At 41.6% G+C, this 21,372-nt stretch overlaps 1 protein-coding gene across 3 annotated transcripts in view; it reads right to left on the bottom strand.

Annotated features, from left to right (window-relative positions):
- Positions 1 to 18,822, bottom strand: part of ITCH (itchy E3 ubiquitin protein ligase) — a 63,849-nt gene extending 45,027 nt beyond the window's left edge. For all 3 annotated transcript variants that reach the window (XM_063404699.1, XM_063404700.1, XM_063404702.1), the window contains exon 1: positions 18,711 to 18,822. The gene's annotated coding sequence lies outside the window, so the exon portion shown is untranslated. The remainder of the gene's footprint in view (positions 1 to 18,710) is intronic.
- Between the last annotated feature and the right edge of the window lie 2,550 nt (positions 18,823 to 21,372).

The raw sequence follows: 21,372 nt of genomic DNA, 5'->3' as shown, positions 1-21,372 counted from the left end.
GAAGACAAGATGCATATCTCCCTGCATCCACAGAAGCCACCTGGTCAACCCAGACTGAATCCACACGAACCACCTGGTCAAGCCCAACTCCTGGACGCTCAGGATTAGAAGGGGGACTCTGGGCAAACGGGTCTGTCTTAAGATAAAGATTACATAATTTTGAAATTTTGGTCTTCAAAAAGGGGACATTCCTCCCGAAGGAGGCCCTTCTTCACAGCCTTTGTCTGAGAGGGAGGGGGGACGGTAGACCCGGGCTACCTTCTTTGCTCTTATTGTCTCATTATTTGTCCTGTCTCTGAAAACTTTTTAAACTTTTATTATTGTATTAACTTTTTTGTAACCAATTTTTATTCTTTATTAAATTTTCATAAATTTCAAGAAGTGAGTTATTGGCGTTTATCACAGAAAACATCTATGAAACTTGGCATGCATGGTAACCCCCACGACAGAGAATTAAACTAGAATTAAGAGGACAGAGGAGAAGGCAGTGAAACTGGAATAGCTGTAACTACCATGAACTCAAACAGATATTTGAATTATTGGATTTACCCATATTAACAGGACATTAACTGGATTAACTCCTGTGTTTTACAAACCACTCCTTTTAGAAATTAATTTTGGCCTTTAAAATTCTTTGAAAAAATATTTGGTAATCACATAGTTTCAACGCAATACTGCACTGACTCAGAACTGTTTCATTCTAATGCCTCTGTGATGAGGTTTCAGGAAAATTTCACAGTGGGAGTTCACAACCAGAACAAAACTACAATCTCTGGAGTGGAAGGTAAGCAGTTACCTTGCTACCTGCAAAGCAAGACAAATTGCTTTTCATTCAAGAAACCAGATATTCAAGCCTGTTCCTCTATAGCTAAGACTTCCCAGGTGTTACCATGGGCTTGCAATACACAAAGTCAAAGCTAATTTATAGAGGTCTGTGCTCTTTTACCTAGTTCATGATGGGCAAAACTCTTTCCTAGGCCCCTTTTTCTGGAAGGTCAAGAGTTTTAATTCACTGCTGGCTGCCTTTTCTCAATGGACACCCCTAAAGGTGTGAGCACACAACAGTTTTACGTATCAAACACATCTAATCATATTTGGTTGAGGAGGCAGAGTGAGCACTTGGCAGCCAGCCATGGTTAACCCACCCCAGTGCTCTGCTGTGACCATCACATTTCTTACAGAATGGTTTAAATCAAGTTCAGCTTTCAAAACACAAATTAAACTCACAATCTGAAACCCACCAGATGACAGTACTGTGAGCAGACAGTTTACACCCTTAAAAAGTACACGTCCTAGATTTGGGAATGAATTGACTATACAGTGAACCAAGACATCAAGTTGTAGTGATCAGAACTCTCGTATCTTGTAGAAATTAATTACAGCTTCCCCTCTTAATTCTTCCACTTCCTTGCACTGTGAACCATGTCCTACATGGACTTTTGAGGAAACAGAGGTTAAAGAAATACTCTGTGCTGTAACTTCAGGGATATCCTTCCTCAGAGATGAAGACGACAGACTGATGCAATGTAATCAACAGCATGTATTTCCCTAACAGGCAATAAATATTTTATATTTCACTTTTAAATAACAACTGTTACATTCTGAGGTTTCTATAAAGAAAGTACCTAGAAAGTATAAACAGTATTTTTTCAGTGGTAACCTTGGAAGAGAATTTTCTCCAGGAAAAAGCACACAGTGTGGCCAGACACTTCCAAACAGTCACTGTTAAACTGCTCTGACATTAACCTGACCAGGTATTTGAGAATATTTAGTGCTTTCTAGAAACTGCTGTTGCTTGATAAACACAATATCCTACAGCATGCAGCTTCAGTTATGGCTCACCCAAGTAACATCCCATCCTGACTGTAGAAATACACGTACCTGCTTTGTAATTCAGAGATCAGGTTTCCCAACTCAACTCACATTTTATCAGAAAGGACAACTTTGAGCCCAAAGAAGCACTGAGAGAAGTAGCACAAGTTAACAAAAGTTACCCAAAACAATGATGTTTTGTTCCATCTGCCCTGTAAAAGCTTATTTAGCCCTACAGCTATGTTTAGCTTCAGCTGGCTCAAAGGCAGAGAGGCTCTTACAAGGCAAAAATACCAAGCTTGAGCATCTTAGTCAAATATTCATGGTGCTGTTCACAAGAGGTTATTTTAGACCTTAGCATGACAGCATGCAAAGGAATCTTCTAAAGAAGTTTACCCCAAGTCCCTTCCTGCCTGTTGCTATGGGAAGGGGAAGCAATGCATTTATCTGGAGGCCTCTGCTTATCACTTCAGCTGCATGACACAGTAGAAAAGAGACAGTCACATAAATCCACAAGCTATAAGCTACTTATTCATGTTATTCAATTAATCTTTGATTAGAGCAATGAAATAATCTTAATGTGATCACTCAGAAGAAAAGCATTAAGCCAAAATTTTACAATACTTTCCCCCTTAGGCAATTTTCTTACTTATAATCTAACTGATGATTGCCTGGAAGAGGTAATTCAAATAACCTTCCTTTTAGCCATCTTTTTGCAGTTTCAACAGCTTTCCTGCAATCCAAGAAGTTAGGAGCAGTCAGGAAAAACATAAATTAACACTTATGTATTTAAAACAAAGGCATTAATGGATTAAAAACATGAAACACATGACACACGAACAAAACTTGAAAAGATGAAAAGACACCAGAAAAAAACCCCAAAATTTTGTCTGTTATGAGGCGCCCAAAAAATTAAGGACAAGGAGACAAAATACACAGCACAGGCACTGACTTTGAAGTCAGGGTACCTAATCTTGTGAAAATTTTCACAGAGGATGAGAAAAGTGTGCTTGGTTTAACTCTTGGAGATTTGTCTATACAAGTGCCAAGCTACATTTCTATCTTTACCTCTCAAACCCTTTACATGTATTTTTGCTCTTCCCTATGCTGTGCATTTAAGCAAACACGAACTAATGAATGATCTGAAAATAACATAAGTAAAAATGAGTTACTAAAAGAGCATACAAGGATATCTTAAAACAGGAACATATTTCTAGGAATTGCTTTCAATCTCTTCCTTTTATTTTTGAATAGAAACAAGTAATAATTTGGGCTGGAAAGGGCCTCTGGGGGTCATCCTCCCCAACACCCTCCGAAATAGGGAACATCAGTGTTAACCCAAGCTGTTCTATGTCTTGTAGAAACGTTCACTACACTCAAATAGGAGCAAAATACAAGTCTCTTTACAAGAATAAAGGCTCTTAATAGATATCCATGTTTGTAGATACAATGACAACAAAGTGAGTGGCTCTGAGGCTATATACAAATATATGCAATTTTTCTAGGGCACAAATGTGCATAATGCCTTCTTGTCCTTAACATGTCAGCCCTTCACATTCCCTGCCACACTGCTGCTGAAACCAATCAAGGAAACGAACTCATAATAAACATAAAATTACAAAAAAAAATCATTCCTTAGAGATGTTATTCCTCTTGATATTGGCAATAATATGGTAAGAGATTTCTCACAGTCAAGATTGCTTACTTCTGACAGAACTTCGTACTACCAATCAAACAGCATCACTAAAACCTAACAGGAAAAATCTAACAGCTAAAACAAACAAACAAACCAAACACTGTATATGACAAGATTTGTTTTGTTACATGATTTAATTCTTAGAAGTGCAATCATTTTTTCAGTGTATATTTGTATATTCATTTCAGATGGCTTTCACTTGAATGACTGAGAAGAGTTTCCAAGCTAACTCCTTGGGAAGGATTCTCCTGCTCAGTTTTTCAGCTACTCCTTTAACACCTTAGGATGTTTACTTCCCCTGCACCTTCTATTAATAATAATCCATATAAATGCTTCACTTATTCACAGTTTAGGTGGGTTTTTTTGTTTGTTTGTTTCTTGTGGAAGACTTCCACTGCTTCTTAATTTTTAAAACTTGTTCATATAGTACACATTCAGAGATAATTAAAATAAAAAGAATAATACAAGCTGTATTTAAGAATAAGACTATTATCCTTCAGCTTGTACCAGCTAATTGCATTGTCATACATCTTCTAAGCTTCACTGTGGGAATTACTTGCCAAAACAGACTTCTATTTTCTTACAGACCCATTTTTACCTCCTGTACTGTATCCTAAGAACTCTGTGCCCACACCTTTCCGAATTACAGTAGTCAACCTGTCTCTTTTTTGCAACAGCCCATTCCACAATGGCACAGCCTTTTCCAGTGCTGTTCTCTGAACTGTCCCGTAAGGATTTGCTGTGCCCACACCCACAAGCAGTGCAGTGCAACAGGAGTGGGGCCAGGCAGGAAGGTCTGCAGGCCTGAAACTCACACGGGTATGTTCTTGGAGTTTTAGTTTGGAACAGCTCTGCTGGAATCCCACAGTCCCACACCAGCAGGATCACAGTTTCCAGTTTCATTTCATCCAAAAGCAACTCAGCTTCCTTGATCCAAGATCATTTCACAAGTAAAATCGAGTGCAGTCTGTGAGAACATTCAGTGGATTAATTTCCAAAGTGCCCTCTTTGTCCAAATTAAAACAATTAAACCACTAATGAAGATTGTTTCTTTTCTGTTCTCTCTGCTATGCATTCTGGCCCTGAGGAAAACCTCCACAGGTCTCTCACATCCACTGACTCAAGTTCACCCTTTCTGCATTACTTCTGTTCTTCTTCTTTAATTTCCTGCATACGGACATGAGTATTTTCATGTGTGACCTTGCTTGGCCACTTTGTTTCTAGACAGCCATCTTTCATTCTATTTTGACTGTTTCAGAAGAGATTCTTTCTCAGAATATTTTCCTTTACAAAATTATAAAAAGGAAATTGCAAAGTTTCTCACTCTCCATCAGTGAGAAAAGTGTGCTTTTTCACTTCTGTGCAAAGCCAAGGCTAGAAAATTGCTTCTACAAAACTACTAGGAAGTTTTACCTGCTGTGCTCTGGTCTAAGTAAAAACCAGAGTATTTTTAGTCAAACAGATTGAGATTACAGTATATGTCTGTGATAAACGCTAATAACTCACTTCTTGAAATTTATGAAAATTTAATAAAGAATAAAAATTGGTTACAAAAAAGTTAATACAATAATAAAAGTTTAAAAAGTTTTCAGAGACAGGACAAATAATGAGACAATAAGAGCAAAGAAGGTAGCCCGGGTCTACCGTCCCCCCTCCCTCTCAGACAAAGGCTGTGAAGGAGAAGGGCCTCCTTCGGGAGGAATGTCCCCTTTTTGAAGACCAAAATTTCAAAATTATGTAATCTTTATCTTAAGACAGACCCGTTTGCCCAGAGTCCCCCTTCTAATCCTGAGCGTCCAGGAGTTGGGCTTGACCAGGTGGTTCGTGTGGATTCAGTCTGGGTTGACCAGGTGGCTTCTGTGGATGCAGGGAGATATGCATCTTGTCTTCTGAAAGTCCTAAGGGTGGGTTCTCTTCTTCTTGTTGTAACTGTTATCTCTGTTGAGAAACACCTCTGGGCCTCTCCCTTTTTTTTTTTTTTTTTTCTTCTTGAGCTAAAGAAAATATCTTACACACAATTCTTTTATTACTAAAACTTAATGCTAAAAACTACATTTACTATATTATTCAAATGTCAATACAGCATAACTTTTCTACCTAGCATTATTGTATATAGTAAATATCTGCATAGAGCCACACACACAACAAGCCTTTTTCACAATGTCTATTTAGAGTATATGTCTAATACAAATTATGAATGCTGTAGGTAAAAAACAAGTCTGTCATAAAGCACAACATATTTGTGTCATCAAACAGGGTAAGAGATTGTCTCCCTGAGGCCTAAGTGATAAGCCAGACCACAGAACTGCTTGTTTCGTGTGCAAGGAGGAGCAGTAACCAAGTACCACTATCTCTGTAACCACAAATGGGTTTTTTTTCACAAGGAGGATAAATTTCCAGAACTATTAAGCATCTAAAAAGATGCTGAAAAACTGAAGTTTCTTTTCCTGTTCATTCTATGCATTAGAGAAAATCAGTGAAGCCCACTCTGTGCCACATTAAAGTGAGAAGTCCAACTCCTGTGAGTGACTCTCTACATTCCAGGTACTGAAAAAAACAAATTACACTCCTTTCTTTGAAAGAGCAAGAAGGATGATCCAAGAAACTACAGACTGACCAGTGTCATCTCAGCCCCAGGGAGGTCAGGGAGCAAATTCTCGTAGGAGCCACTTCCAAACATAATGTGGACAAGAAAGTGATTTGTATTAGCTAGCATGGATCTATAAAGGGGAAATAAATCTGATTGACCTGAGTTCTTTCTTTGATCTCAGGTAAATCTTTCTTTGATCTTTGGGACGACACCATGTCCTACAACATCCTCACACAATGGATGGAGCAGGGGCCAAGCAGGACTAAGGGGCAGACTGCAAGGCTGTTTGAAGGGCAAGGTCCCGGCACTGGGATCAGAAGTGCACTGTCCAGCTAGAACCCAGGCATTAGTGCTGCAGCCCAAGGGGTAAAGACTTGACCAGTACTGTTTAACTCCCCCATTTATGACCTGGACCTAGCTCACCCTCAGCAAATATGCTGATGGAAGAAAAAAAATTCCACAAGAGGAAGCACAAAGCTCTGTACGTGGGGAGGAATAAACCCAGGCACCAGTAAAGGCTGGGGACAGCTGGGCAGAAAACAACTCTGCAGAAGACACTGGTGCTGTTGTACATGAACCAGCAACGCTTCCTTACAATAACAACAAATAAAAGGGTTGCCAGCATCCTGGATTAGGAAAAGGCATCACTAGCAGCATGAGGAACGGGATCCTTCTCTTTCATTCTAATTCTAGCCTCCCCAAATCAAGAGTGACAGAGATATACTGATATGACACCAGGAAAGGGCTATGGAGACAATAAAGTGATTGACAAGAGGCTGAGAAAACTGGGATTGTTAAGCCTGGAGAAGAGAATGATCAGGAGGATCTTACCAGTGAGTATAAATACTTGAAGGGTTAAAAGGCTGAAGACAGACTCTTCCTAGCAGTACTCAGGGATGGGACAATAGCCAGCAGGCACAAATTAAAATACAGGAAATTCAACTTAAAAGCAGAGGATGGAGTTACTTTTCTGTGGGGTGGTTGAACAGCAGAGACATTGTCAAGAGAGGTTAAATCACCATTTTCAGAGCCATTCCAAACCTGACTGAACAGATTACTGACTGCCCTAACTGGCCTTGCTCTAAGCAGGTGAATTTGGATCAGGCCATGTCCAGAAATCTCCTCTAACCTCAAGCATTCTGTGATTCTTTGAGTTCCCTAAAACAACCTCCTGTTGCACCTGTCCTGTTCCTCCTGCTCTTTTTGGGTCTCTGTTGTGTAGCAGATTCCTCCTCTAAAGAGACATCTACCAAGCTGGTCATACAGGCTATTTTTTTTCCAAACTGAGGATTCCTTTCAGAGCCCAGTTATTAATACAGCTTAAGTTTTACTAGTTTGAATAGAAAGGCATGGATTGCATAAATCAACATTGCACTTTCTTCAGGTTCAGTAATGTTGATCTTGAACATCAAGATTTTCCTTTCTACAGCTTTTCCTAAATCCTACAGTAAAATTCAATGCACAAGTCTACACCAGGTATTTCTTCTCACTTCTCAGAAATACTTCCATTTCCCTTATTGCTGCTGTGTTTTATAAGGAACAAGGCAATACAGCTTGAGTAAATTTCCTACATGTCCAGCACTATACAGACCCAAGTGTTAGCCAGCTTCAGTTGATGATAATCAGGTAACATGAAACTGAAAAACATGCAATGGTCGACTGGTTCAATTGTCCCTACATAAAGATGTTACTAGACACTTCAAAGGCACACTGATTTCCTGGTTTATTTTATTTTTCCTTTTGCCTTCATAAGAAATCTCATTAAAAATTCACATATCACCACCTTGGAACCAGTGGTATCCCATCGTTATAAAAACATCAGAGATGAGAAAGTCATTAAATGTCATGGCTGGATATTCTGTTTATTCAAAAAGATATAATAATTTATTGATGCTTTCATATACTTCCTTCATTTTAACTTATATGGTTATTATTTACCCAAGCAAATCTGGACAGTTACTTATGTGTTGCTCTGTATCTCTCCCATGCTTCTTTAAAGCTGCTGTCCTGATACTTTCAATCACACTAATTACTCTCTTTTACCTGGAAACTATCCCATCTGTGACAAATTTAGGCTGGAGAGTCGCTTAAAGGATGCTGATCCTCTAACAATTTCTAAAAGCATCTCCTAAGTGTCGATATAAATTAATCCAAAGCTCAGTGGCAAAGACTGGCTATCCACTTATGATACTAAAACCAAACAAAAATGATGCTGCCAAAAATCCCCACAATATCTCTCAGGGTTATTGTTTCCCTGAGATTCTCCTTGGGGTTGCTGACCCCCAAGGTAATAAGGGTTCTCCCAAGGTTGCTGTTCCCTGGGAGTTTCCTCTGGGTTGCTGTTCCCAGAGGTAATAAGGGTTTCAGTCTTCTCTTTGCCCTAAGTGTTACACACCAGAGGTAGAGACGACAAGCTGAGTCTGCCGGTGCACATTTCCAAGGTTGTTTATTCTTCATTATCTCAGTCCTTTTTCAACTCTGCCAGGCCTCCCTGGCAGGGTACCTTATCTTAGTTCTTTCTCAGCTCTGTGAGGCATCCCCAGCAGAGCAGGACACACAGCTGGACTGGGGTGGATCAGAGAGCCCCGCACCTTATGTACGGTCCCCTTGACCCAACCACTGTCCGAGACGTATTTTTTATTTACAAAATTGTACCAATACCTACTACCTATGCTAACATGTCAGTTCTACTCTAAGCCAATCTCTAAAACCCAACTCAGCACAAGATGGGGGACGAGAGCAAGAACAAGGAGGACAGGGGCCACTCCTCAATTCCTCCATCTTGTCTCTTCAGCCCCATATGCTAAGAATCCTAATTTCTATATTTATATTCTATAATAAACCATCCACTACTTATTTTAAATTCTTAGGATTTGTGATTCTTCCTGCATGTGAGTGTTCACTCCCATGGACAGGAATCAGAGTCAGTGTCCTCCTGGGATCCGTGTGGGTCTAACTGACCCCCCTGTACAGACCCCAGACCCCCCTGTCCGGTCTCCAAACCCTCCAGGGTGGCCAGAGGGACGTTCTAGACTCCAACAAATATCTACATAGGTAACTTGATTTTGGAGGTATAAAATAGCCACATACCATAACATAGCTGTCTTTCCCATCTATGTGCTCTTCTACCACTTTGGCCTAAAGATTTTCACATATCCACTGACTTTCCCTCATTTTCCAGTGCCTACATTTATCTTCCCTACCTCATTAGTACAGACATAGCCACACAGCACCACAGCTCACATTACTGCTTTGAGTTATTTTCCAATTAAAAAGACGGAAATAGTCAACCTTCATGAGCAAATTTCAGAAACTGCAGAACTTAATTTGATGCTTATGGGAAGAGATAAAAGACTAGTATCACTGGATATGTTAAGAGAATCACTTGAACTTTAACTAATTTGACATGTTATTTTGTGACTTGTCATCAGAAGAAAATCCATGGTTTTTGTATTAGAGCTATTTTTAAATGTACTTCAAAGGCATTACTTTTGAAGTGTGTTCTGCCAATTGATGGGGGCGATTTAAAGGGCACAGACACCAATGGAAAGAATGGTCTTATCTGACGATGCATATTAAGGCAACACAAAAGTAAAATAAAACATCCAATAAAACAACAAGTAAAAAGAAGCAAGGTAATGAACCTAATAACTGCTATATGAGAGACAGGATAGTGATTGAGAAAGATCCATCACTGATTGCCTAAACAGTCTGCCATCATCCAGAGGCCACAGTCGCTGGGGAGCCCCGTTTCACAGCAAGGACCTGGAGAACCCTTCCAGCAATTGGGAAAATCCCACGTGGTGCATCCACCCATAGATGAGGTCTCCAAATTCACCCCCAAAATGAGTCCAGCTTCTATTGGCCCAAATCAGTAAGTCAAAAGGACCTGGTAATACTTTTAGCACAGAAACTCCTGGATCTGATGGCACACTTCCTGACCAGCAGGGGCCAGGGCTTGGCCAGAGCCCAGGCTTTGGCTGGGCGGGTTTTCCCCTAAAATACCCTACAAACAAGCCTCTATTCATGTCAGTTGGGAAAGTTTCCTAAAATGATACAGTTCTTGCAGATAACTATACAAGGTTATGAGCTAGCATAAGCATCTGCGTTATTTATTTTTAGCTAAGTAATACTGATGGTGTTAGTCACATAATGCCCAAGGTTTATCTTGTAAGTCAACTCTGACTGAAGCCTGCTGCTCAGGCCTAAGCACATCCAAGCGTCAATGAGAAACACTTTCTCTGCTGTAAAACAGCACAGTAAAACAAAATATGGGCACCACCTTCTGTTTCACCACCCACCTTGCAGCTTTGGAACAAGTCCCTTCAGAAGCAGTTACAACTACAGAGGATTTCATAATCTCCGGTTTTACTTCTTATTTACAGCTCAGTGCTTGCTTTGCATTATTTCCCCATTCCTTTCTCAGAGCTACAGTTCATTATCAATGGTTCATACACACACCTAAAGAAACCTGCAAAAAGCTTTTAACTCTGGGGACTGAAAAAACCAGAAAACTTTACCATTCAATTACCCAATTACCTGTAATCATTACTGAGAATGACAACTTCAGCAGCCATTACAGTTGTTGTACATGTTTGTATGTTCGTAAAATTGAACAGCTGTAATGTTTTTAAAAGTAGCTTCTGGAAAGACTGTTATCCACCAGCAAAATATCAACCCTGATCATCTCATCTGGACGCCTCAAATAGAGCAGATACAATTTCCAAAAGCACAGTGCTGGCTTCTAATGAACCTAGACATGATTTTTCAGGATGTTCTGTGCAGCACTGTCCAGCACACAATGCACCTCGCTTTAAGTGTCCAACAACACCGGTGAAGGTTTAATGAGCACAGAACTACCTCCCTCTGTGAGTACAGCAATGAAGAGAGCCCCAGACACACCTCCACTCCTCTCCCAAGAACACAGATAAAAAGGCCCGTGGAGCTTTAAGGAGATATTGCCTATAAAAACTTGCTAAACAGACTGTCACTGTAGGTACCTGAGCAATAAATGAAATCGAAACAGACTGCACAGCTCTGCAATTCAGCCTGGCAAAGCTCATCAAAGAAATGATGAATCATTCCCTACTGCCAGTGACAACCACACATCTGAAACGTGCTGATGACTTGAAATCTCTTGAAAAAGAAAGCTCTTTGTCACTTGCTGCTTGTACCTGCTTCAGCAAAGCAGATGATGTAAGACAAGTCCTGCTGATTGACTCAGCTGAGAGACAAGAACTGCTGTAGACAACACACTGAAATTCCGACAGGTAACTCATTCCCAGGGTATGACTACACACACACTGCCCCCTAAGAAAAATAATCTGCTTCTCTGAGTGTTCTTAAACAGTAGAATCAAAGAAACTAGAAGTGGAAAGCCAGTACTTGCAACAAAATGAAGTAATATTGCTGTGTGCAAAATTCAGTGTCAGCCAAAAATAAAGGTTGCACTTCTCCAAGCTAAACTATTTATTACTAGAGTAAACCCAAAAGATGTAGAAATTACAATTTCAGGGAGCGGTAAAAGTATTGAGATTATTTAAGTAAACCCTGAGCTATCTGAAAATTTGCTATGGGTCACTGTCTTTTCCAAAACTGCAAACTGCTGCAAGCACAACCTTGAGTTCTAAAGGAGTCATCTTCATGTTTTCTAATTTCAATGAAGTCCATTACCTGCTTCCCAGGAATTTTTTACAAGTGACCAGATGGTAACATGAAAGTACAGCCATGGGTGCACAACAGAGCCATCCCAACTCTGCAAAATCTGACTGCTTGCTACAGTCCAGCTCATGCCTCTTCGTAAAATAAAACAGAAACTATAGGAGAAAGGTGGCCTAGAACTGTACCACCATTCCAATAGTCTCAGCACTTCCATTAAACTTAGGTTTTGTGGGGCCACCCTAAAATTCCTTTGGCCTTTATCAAAAGATAAAGCAGATGTCAGAAATCTTAATTCTTCCAACTAAAGTAATAAGAAAAATCCTTAAAAGTTTCAGTCTTTACATCCTGTATCTTCCGTGTGAAAAACTGACAATTGCATATTAAATTAAAACAAAAGAACAAAATCATCTTCTAACAACAAACATGGAATGTATCCTTCAATTTCAAGGGATTCACCTTACTGCTGGGATACAACTGGAAGCCCACAGAGGTTCCACTGGTGGAGAAGCTTTTTAAACCAAAACTTGCAAGTGAACCAGAGGTAACTGCAGCACCCACACATGTCAGCAGTGCAGCTGCTGCAGCTATTGGTCAGTGCACATGGGGCATTCTCCTCCTGCAGCTGGATACTGCCCAAGGAGTGGACCCCCCTTCCCCTTGACACTCCCCTGTCTCACAGTCCTTCCCTATCTTTGTGTCAATTCTAGTCACAAACTGACATTCACTGACCTCTTTAATCCAGGAAATCTTCAGGGAAAAAAGCCTAAGGCCCCTGATAACTGTGAAAGAGTATATTTTTTAAAAACAAAATAGGCACATTTTGCATGCCCTGGCAAAATATTCTACGCAGGGAGAGTAATTCATTGTGAGCACACTACACCATATATCCACCCCTTCATGGCCTCCCTTGGCCATGCATCATGTGGAACATCAAAAAGGAACTCACATACTGGAGAAAAGAACAGACCCATAGGGTTATAATGCTGTGCAATGACCACCTTAATCAGCAAAACATCCTTACAGAGCCAAACCCAGAGTCTGAACCATGTGAGGAGTTCTGACAGTTTTCTTCTAAATTCTGTTCAGATGCTTTATCTAGTTTGCAATACATTAGAACATTACTGTGTGTGAGATTAGAGGTCATGAAGGCAAAAATATAGAATATGAAGTATAGAGTTGACTATTTTTAAAACAGGAAGTGAAATTCCAAAAAGCAAAGAAATCCCAGCTGTGACACAAGCTCTCTTAGAATAGATCTCATCCCTATTATTACTGTCTCTAAGTCCCCTCCTCTCTCACCTCCCACATCATCCACCCTTAACTACAAATTTCACTTTGTTGGTGTCTCCTCCACTCAAACACAGAATGCATTGGGCAGCCTCCAGCCTTGAAATGAACAGCCATTAGTCTGAAAGTATCTTCACCTCTACTATCCCCCTCAGGACAGTATTATTTTGTTCACATTGCAGATGTGAAAGCAAGACGTTGCTTAAATGTTATTTTTTTCTTTAATAACAACTCAAGCTCTCACTAGTGCCTTAAGTCATGTAGTTCTGAGAGCGTCATAATGAGTGGAAAAGAAGGGAAAGGAGAAAAAAGTCATGATACGCCATGCCACACCTCAGAGGGCTATGTTTAAAACCTTTAAACCATGGAGAATATCAAATAAACCACCAGCAATGTCAACAGGTCTCCACACAGAGCAAATCCACCTGCCCAAACCTGATTTCAGGACAGGAGTTAAATACCCTGATTCAACTGGTGCACGGAAGAACCATGAGAACACCACTGCCTCACAATAACTTTTTCATTGACCTGAACTCAATCTGGTTCAGGTAAATATTTAATAAATGCAGCGTTGCTCTGGAAATTGATCTTTTTCATATTCACAAAAAGCCTCACTGGTGTAAGGCAAAAGAAAGGATATTCTAAAATCTTACTGATAAACTCAATTTAACATGCACGAAGTGGGAACATGGTAATTGTATGCAGGATTACTGCCAGTGGACCGTAAGTTTTCCTCTGTATCTTTAGGTGATGAGCACTTAAATGGAATTAGAAATGTTACACGTGGTGAGTATCCACCTGAAAACACATGTCACAGCTGTTTGGTTAGCTATGGAATCTCCTTTCACGTAGAGTGAGGTGATCAAAGTGTCTTCCTTCAGCAATTCCCTCCTCTTTCCTGTTATCATTATACACATTATTCCCCTTCAAACAGCTGGAATAAGAAGCTGCTCTGAAGGCTTCATCATTGAAGACATCACATGCACTGGGTCAACCACAGACATTTGAGAGCCAAAGCAGCTTTGTGATCTTTGAACTGGTGTCTTTAATGTTCCTTCTAACTCAAACCATGCTGTGATCCTGACACCAAAAGCAAGTCAGTGTCACAAGTCCTCACTTTTTATCTTCTAAACTCACAAATTTTCTTTTCTCTCATTTCCTTTATAAAGTGCTCTTCATATGCAGGATTGCCCAGGAAGTCCTAGTCTGAATAGATTGGAAAGGGTATTGAGGTAAAAGCTGGTGAAAATCTGCAGCTCACAACTTTCACAGAAGTTAGCAAGCCTAGTTAAAGATTAGCCCAAATACATTACCATTTTATGAACATTTTTATATATTGGTCACCACATTTCTTATCTAGTCTCTGAAATTATATACTTAGAGCAGTAGGAAATACACATGCACATACACAAGGCACACACACTTGTAGAGACAAGCCTTATTAAGAGAAATTAATCAGTGATCCACAGATCACTTAATTCAGGCTCTGACAAGCCAAAGTTAAAAAAACCAAAACCAAACCACTTTAAAGATGAGGAATCCTTATACAGAACAAACTCACTCCATCTAGCTGCTCTGCAAATAGATGAAAAGAGCAGCACTGACAGAGCAAAAACCTCAGGGTGTCAGAAAAGTAGAGGAGTATTCAGAGCAACAAGTCTTAATCCATTCAAGTGTTTATGAAGCCAGTGGTGAATAAAAAAAATCTCGATATCTGAGCACTCTGTTAACCAAGAGTAGTGATTATTAATACATAATCAAAATTTAGCTAGCATTGGAGAGTGGGGAGGCACTAAGGATGGATTCTGACAAAAAGCATGTAAAAAATTAACATCCTTCTATGTCTCAGTCCATCTCCTCAGCTTGCTCAGCACTGAGCTTTCCTTCACTTTTTCCAACGAATGAGGCAAAGCTAAAAAGGGTAGTAAGCTATGAATGACTTGCCTAGGCAAAAGTTCCATCCCAATCATGTGAAACTTAAAGGATCAAAGAACCTAGTTTATTTTTCAGTAAATTAACATGCTTCCAGTCACAAATTCTATATTCCTGATGGGTATTTCACTGCAAATGTCTATTTATTTGATGAATTAATGAATAAATCAGAAGAACATTGCAGACCTGTCTTACCATGTCTTTTTCTGTTTCAAGATCACCTTAATCTTTTACCTGATATTTCTTTTCCTTAGAAATAAACCTCAAAAAGATTACTAGGTGCCCAGCTAATACTCAGAAAGAAAAAAAATATGTGTAAAGGCTACTGCTGAAAGAAAAATAGACCTATAAAGAACAGAAAACTGAGAACATGAAGATTTTATAGTGGCTGATGCAACACACTCCTCCTGAAAGCTCCAGCCTCTGTATCAGGGGCTAACAAATCCAGAACCTGAGATGTGCACATTTCAGGTAAAGCTAAGTCACCTAACTTTCACTTCCTGACTAGAAACGAGGTTCTGCACAATCAAACCGGAACAATTCCCCTGAAGAGAATAGGCCATTTTTTGCTGAGCAACAATACCATTTGAGTCTGAGCTCCAGCTTCAGAACCAATGATATAAATGCTAACGTGACAAGAGTTCTTTGCCTGACTGAAACAATAGGCCTCTCCCAGCAGCAGAGTTGAGAATAGCTCGGGCAGGTGGGTGGAAGGCAGGAATTATCAGTTCCTAAACAGGAGGACTGTAATAAAACTTTTTTTTTTTTTAAGAAAAAAGAACAGCAACATACTGCCAGGTTTGAAAAACTATTTGAATAACCAGCCCAACAAGATCTGGTATGGTGTTTCCTCAGGGAGAGAAAAAAACCTGCTGTGCTTTGGTATAGTAAAAGTAGAAATTCCAGGCATAACTTGAGAGCTGGTCATATGAAACAAGGCCTTGGCTTCTTCAGAACACTCTTTCCGAGTTTGTTCTAATAATTTCATTTCTACTATGTGTAATTTGCAATTCTTATGAAGAAAAATATCAATCCTTCCCCTCCAGCAACTCTGCACTACAGTAAAACCTGAGTGTCAGTCACTTAAAGAAAATGACAAGTCTCTGTTGCTTTAGTCTTCAGAGAGGAGGATGAAGAAACTTTCTCTCACCAAAATGTGCACACAGAATTAGCTCAGCTAACAGTCCAACCAAGCCCAAGAAGCACTGCCTGAAGTCTTTAAAAATACTCAAGAGACAGTAAAACTAAATATCTAGAATCCTCCCAAACTAGACTTATAATCATGGCTTGTCTCCTTCCTCTTCTGAGGCAAGCACTCACTTCCAAACGCTTCTGCAGCTGGGCAGAGTATAGTTATCCTCAGGAAGTGCGGCCAGCACTCCGCTGGGTCATGCACACACCTTCACTTTCCTCAGCTGTGAGGACACAAAGAAGTTCCTGCAATTACATGTAAGTAGAGCAGAATGACAAAAACTAGAACATTACATGAACGTAAAGTGGACACCCAAACAGAAAAGCTTAAAATTAAACTTCGAGAAGTTTCACCATTATCCTATGCAAGGGGTTTTTCTTCTACTCTCACCCTGCAGACTCTTTTCCCTGTTTTTAAGAAGAAATCAAATTGGTTTTACTGCTTGAAAAGTACTTCACTATGGTCGAATACATTTATCTCTTTTTTTAAACAGCTTAAACTCATAGAAGATGTTTATTTAGATGCTATAATTGACTGATACTGATAATGCTGCTGACAAGGTCTTATCTCTTTCACATGTTGTAAAATAGGAGAAAAATACTTTGTAAATCTCTCATGAAACATTTTTCAAGCAGTCTATGACAAGCTTTCTTTAAAAAATTATAAATTCAAACTCCTCGAGACAAACATCATGCTACTTTACTGCCCTTCTTCCTATTAATTTATTCTGTAGTTTTCCCCAAACCGTTCTGAAACTTAGAAAGAAATAAGATAACTCAAGTTTGAGGTCTGTTTCACAACAGAAGAAACAGAACTTTAAGAAGAGAGAGAAAATTGAGGGAAGAAAAAGAGGTGATGCTGCTTAACTTATAAATTCATATAAATAATCTTCTCCCAATCTCTCTTAAACCCCAAAATAACTTTAATCTGTAAGAAGCTTTCAAAGTTAGCACTCAGAAGTCTCAGTTATTTTCCACTCCAAAATTATCTTTCACATCTACTGTGTAGGTCTTTGTTTTAAAGACAAGAAAACTCACTTTGGGTCTGAATGCTACAAATTATTCCAAAGATCACTTAGAGGTGAATGCATTCAGTGCAGTGATTAAATGTCAGCTAAATCACAATTAAGAATGTATACTTCTAGACACATTTCATATTTAAAGAGTTATAGTGAATAGCAAGGTAATTGTAATTAAATTGGAACTGCTTTGGACTTCCACTTCAAGAAAACAGAAAAGAATTTACTGTTTTTTCAAACAACTCGTTTTTAAGCAGTAAAGTCCTCAGAACCAAAGGCGGCCTGTGATTCATGTTTCGTTCTTAAACGCCTGTGCCTTTTCTCAGGTAAATAGAAGCAATTGCCGGATCTACTGTCACTCTCTTAGCACAGAATGCCTTATTTCAAATACCAGTCCGGATTCCTCTCCTCTTTGAAAAGGCTGACAGGCAGGTTAGCAGAGACCAAGCAAAACAATGAGAAACTCACAAAAATAAGCAGTAATATATTGGAAAATATATATTTTAAAATATCCTGATTTCTGACTTCTTCAATTCTAATTAAGCTATAAAGGTAAGTTTCGCTGGAGATACCTCCTGAAGCATGAAGGGTAAAGGCTGCCACAACACAGGTACCCCAAACTCTACACCTGTCCCTTTCTCTGCATCACGCACAGAGCACAAGGTCTTCTGCCAATTTAACATCACAAATTGCAGCGATTAGCAAATTACAGAAACCCATCCTCGAACACCTTTGTCTGCTTTTATCTCGATAGCACGGGCACACAAGGTCAAAGAAAACCTGCGTGGGAGCGGAAGAGTTAAAGCCAGAACTTGTCCGTGTTTCCAAAATAGAGCCGTGGCACCAACGTTGCCGTTCTGTCGTGTTTACAAGAGGGAACACAGTTCGGGATAAACCTCTGGCTGTAGTCACGCTTTATCGCTAATAAACATTCCTTCAACGTCTGCCTGTACCCGGCCGAGACAAAGACACCGAACCCTCGTACACCTGGAAGGAGCCCCGGGACAGGGGGGACACACACGGGGGAAGGAGGCTGTGCTGGAAGGGCTGCGGAAAGCACAGCCCTGAAGGGAACGGGCCCCCGAGAGGGCGAAGGTTTAGGGGCAGATCCGGGCGACCAGGAACCGGGAAAGGCTGGCGGGGTCCGGCCGGTCAGGGACGCGACACTGCCGAGGACGGCTGGGGAAGGGACTGGGAACGGGAGGCACCGGGCTGCGGGCAGGTGCCCCCGGCAGCCGCGGAGGGGCGGCGGGGCCGGGCAGCGCGGGGGTCCCGGGACCGCCGCCCGCGCCCCAGGGAGGGAGCGGTGCTGCCTCGCTCCCGGAGCTGCCCCGCGGGGCCCGGCGGGGGCACAGAGCGGCGGGTCCGCCCTCAGCGAGCCCCTCCCGGGGCGAGTGGCCCCTCCGGATCCGGGCCCGACCGCTGGTTCCCGCGCCTTCCGTGTCTCCCCGCCGCCCACAGGGTCTCGTCCCCAGCGCTACCCCCGTGGCCCCTCTCCGTCCCCCGGCCCCGCTCCGCTCACCGGCCGCAGCTCCCCCGTCCCTCAGGTCCAAGATGGCAGCGCGGCCCGCCTGGCCTCCGGCAGCGACTTGGCAAAGTCGGGCGTGATGTGCGCAGGCGCCGAGTCCCCCGGCTGCCGCGCAAGGACTACAGCTCCCACAGTGCCCCGCGCCAGACACTGCGCGTGCTCGGTGCGGGCCACGGAGCCGCCCGGCAGGGAGGGGCGGGGCGGGGCCGGGCCGTGAGGGGTCGTGGGATCCGCGTTAACGAGGAGAGGTCTGTGTTCTGTGGAGGCAGGCGCGGACGGCTGACCGTGTTCACCCGGGGAAGAGAAGGCTCAAGGGACACTTTAGAGCGCCTTCCAGTGCCTAAAGGGGCTCCGAGGGAGCTGGAGAGGAAGATGGAACAAGGACGTGGAGTTACAGGACAAGGGGTAGTGGCTTCTTAGTGCCAAAGGGTAGGGTTAAATGGGAAATTGAGAGAAAATTCTTCCCTGTGAGGGTGGTGAGGCTCTGGCACAGGTTGCTCAGAGGAGCTGTGGCTGCCCTTGGATCCCTGAAAGTGTCCAAGGCCAGGTTGGACGGGGCTTGGAGCACCCTGGGACGGTGGAAGTTGTCCTTGCCAATGGCAAGGGTTGGAACAAGATCTTTAAGGTTCCTACCAGCCCAAATCATTCCATGAATCTATGATTCTGTAAACCGAGTATATATATGTGTGTGCATGTATATACACACACTACAGTAAAAATCTTGGACAGTCAAAGCACCCCTGAGGGCTGGGCTGGTGCAAGAACAGCTTGAGGAAGCCACGGCCGTCCCTGGCCCCACGTTACTGCAGAGACACCGGTAACAGGAAATCTCTGAGCACAAAGGGACATCTGGCTAACATCAGTCTGTAACAGTCGAGCAGCTGGGACATCACTGCTGGCACTGTGGGCTTTGGGACACAAAATAAAGCCCTTTGTAAATAAAGCACTTTTGTGATTTTAAAGTATCTGCTGCAGGTGCTTAAACCACTGATATTATTTAACCTTTACATAAAATCTTTCTTGTTTGAAGTGTATTTTTTCTTAATCTGAATATACTATTGCATAAATGAAAGCATAGAAATTACAATATACCTCCTCTTTTGACAATGAGGAATGAGAGAGTCCATGTTCTGAAGTTAGAGGAAAGACTACCCAATCTTCAGAGAGTAGGATAATAGCCTCAATAATTCTTCAGAAAAATTACACGCTTTACAAGTGTAAAGTTTAGCATTTCCTTACAACTGGTAGGGATGGGAAAATCCATCTTGTCTTCCATGCATAAACTCCCATAAGATCTCACAGCCACAATTAAGTGACTGTTTCCACTGATAAGGCCTAAGCAAGAAAACAGCTCCAACTGTTTTCCCACACACATTTTTGATACCAGTCAGCCATCTGTGGTTCCAACTGACCAAGGTTCATGTGCACATCACTTCAGACACAAAAATCACTTTAATTCCAGCACAGAACAATGCATGCTGCTTAGCCAGAGGCTGAGCAGGGAAAAGTCAGGAGCATGCGGCTTTGTCAGAGAGGTGGGCATCCCTGGGAAGCAAGTTTGGAGCCAAGGTTACAGCCCAGTATGAGAACAAGCAAATTGATCAGCTGAAATAATGTCTGGAGGGTTTTTTTTTATTTTCTCTAAACCTTTTCTATTCACCTTTAAGTCTTTATGTTCCTTTAGAGATATTTGACCGCATACACATACATTTAAAGTTCCATAGTTAATGGTTTATTCAAATTAATAATGATAAAAAAGAGTTCTGTAAGCCTTGCTTGACAGAGATTTCTGTCTCATGCATCACCTACATAAACAATGGGCTCCTGTCCAGTTCCTGTCCTGGCCAGTGTTGCTCTGGCAGACTGCAGGTGAAGTTCCACATCTGCCCAGCTGGGCATCCTTTGCAGTGGATTTGTTGTCTCCCAGCTGGCACATAACACTTTGATTTTGCAGATTGCCAGTGGTTTGATTCTCAACGGTGGGAACATTGCGCTGTCCCCTTCTCCCCAGCCGCCTGGATGAATTCTACCTTCAGCAGAGCTGAAAGTTTGCAGGAAGAATCCGGAGGTCGCCCCAAGGACACATCCCTGTAGCCCCTGTGGAATCCAGCAGATGTGCATACACCCATCCCTAGGGCAGTGTGGGCCTTTTGCAGTCGCTTTTTGTCTTACTGGGTTTTGGTAGGTAAAGGTTGCTAAAGCAGATATGAATAACACTCAGTGTCTTTTAAAGAACATCATGTCACTTGTCCTCTGTGTTACTGTTTTTCCCCTCCTTTTTTCAACTGGCATTTCAGACAAAGTGCTTGTTTTTCAACCTCAGCAGCCCTAATCTCTTTGTTTTCAGCTTCTGATGCCTCCAGTCAAGTTCCATTGGTTCCATCTGCTCTGTAAAATTCATGAGAAAAATAATGTATTCCAGTTGCAGACTACTGATCAGTTTGTGCTTGCCAGGACAAGCGGAACACAGAGCAATCCTCACATTCACTCTCTTTCAGATATCATTTTCCCTGGTAAAAATCATGGCCCGTCAGTGAACTGGAAGAACAAATAAATAATTAACACAGAATACGTGGTGAGTGAAGATGAATATAATTGAGTGGCAGAAGAACTATGTATCCAGGATTTTACCTTTGGGGAGAGGAGCAGAATGCTT

This window comes from Prinia subflava, chromosome 8 (assembly GCF_021018805.1).
Source record: "Prinia subflava isolate CZ2003 ecotype Zambia chromosome 8, Cam_Psub_1.2, whole genome shotgun sequence".
Classification (NCBI taxonomy): Eukaryota; Metazoa; Chordata; class Aves; order Passeriformes; family Cisticolidae; genus Prinia; species Prinia subflava.
This window is presented reverse-complemented; position numbering and strand designations above follow the sequence as displayed.